At 32.0% G+C, this 1554-nt stretch overlaps 1 non-coding gene across 1 annotated transcript; it reads left to right on the forward strand.

The window, feature by feature from the left end:
- On the forward strand, positions 1 to 73 carry TRNAK-UUU (transfer RNA lysine (anticodon UUU)). Its single transcript has one exon. It is a non-coding gene; the product is annotated as a tRNA-Lys (tRNA).
- Positions 74 to 1554: the final 1481 nt, after the last annotated feature.

Consider the following 1554-nt stretch of genomic DNA (forward strand, 5'->3'; position numbering starts at 1 on the left):
GCCCGCATAGCTCAGTCGGTAGAGCATTAGGCTTTTAACCTAAGGGTCCAGGGTTCAAGTCCCTGTGCGGGCAAGAAATTAAATGTAATTTTCTTTAACGTTTTTCACTGCGCAATGGAATGAGCAGAATATTTTTTATAATAACAAAACATAGTGAGAGACAGCCATGCCAAACTCAGTTGAAGGGGAAAGTATGATGTCAACCTCACTCCAAAACTTTTATACACGGTTGACCTCCACGCATCGCTCTCAATCAAAAACTTGCTTCAGTGGCGGGTAATACATAAACTTATGTTGTAAAACAATCACTACTCTAAACATAAATTAGGATAAGATTGATAAGTTCATACACAAACTATTGAACATTCATCTATTTAGTGATTAACTGATCACAAACACCTCTTGTTTGCCTCGACAGAATTGTTTTGGTACATTGACACAAAGCAAAGACAAGATGACAATAATATAATCTCGAGCGTGCATCTGATATAGCCTATTGATTCATTTTAAAAATAATGTTCACTACAATATATCGACACAGACATTGCAATTATACGAACTGCAACTTTTTTCATGTTAAGATATATTTCTATTGTCAATAACTAGTATATAAATCTTACCTAATATTGTTATGAAACTGTTGGCAAGAGATAATTTAACCATTTTGTCATTTATGAGAATAAAAATCCCACATAAAAACAAAATTCCACAAAATAAGCAACACAAAAACAGTTTTACACATTTACGTACCTGTAAGTTTGTTTTTCCCATGTAGCTGCATCTTGGTACCTGTAGACAGTGCCATTTTCAAATCGTCTATAAACTGCTCGCCACTGAATGTTTACGTTCTGCAGGTAACGACTGACTAAACAGAATGAAAACAGAGTCGCGAACAGGAGGTGGAGGAAGTACGGATGGTAATGTTTGCACTCTGGGGACCGGATGTTTAGCATCCCTGCTCAGATAGTTATGAGCAGGGAAAGGATTTATATGTAAATACATATTTACTTATAAAGCTAATATAATTTATATTTTGCATTATCTTTATGTTTCACAATGTGTAGGGTTGAAAAATCCTACTTTTATTTTCCATATTTTTCCATATTTTAGAGTTTAGTACATATTTTCGTTAATTTCCATATATTTTCCATATTTCATATAAAACAGTCCATATTATATTAGGTTTAACAATAAAACAAAACAAAATTCCATTAACTTTTAAAAATACATTTCAACAATAGAGATTTAAACACATGTTCAGTAATCCCTTTAACATCAGAGTTATTTGAAAATTAGCAGTCCTATCAACAATGGGAAAGTAAGTTACAAAACTGTATTAATTTAATTTAAAATTTTTAACAGACTTCAGTTGTGCAGCTCAACAGTTAAATGCCAGTCAGAGTACACATAGGTTCAGTTTTGTAAATCATACTATAAAGACGGTAAATATGCCAAAAGTACGTCATTCAGTCAATTTAAAATCAAAACTAACAAGTTACATTTCAGAATTTAAAGAAGATGGTTTATCAACTGACAATAAAATATTATTTTGTA

The sequence above is a fragment of the Periplaneta americana genome, chromosome 9 (assembly GCF_040183065.1).
Source record: "Periplaneta americana isolate PAMFEO1 chromosome 9, P.americana_PAMFEO1_priV1, whole genome shotgun sequence".
NCBI classification, from domain to species: Eukaryota; Metazoa; Arthropoda; class Insecta; order Blattodea; family Blattidae; genus Periplaneta; species Periplaneta americana.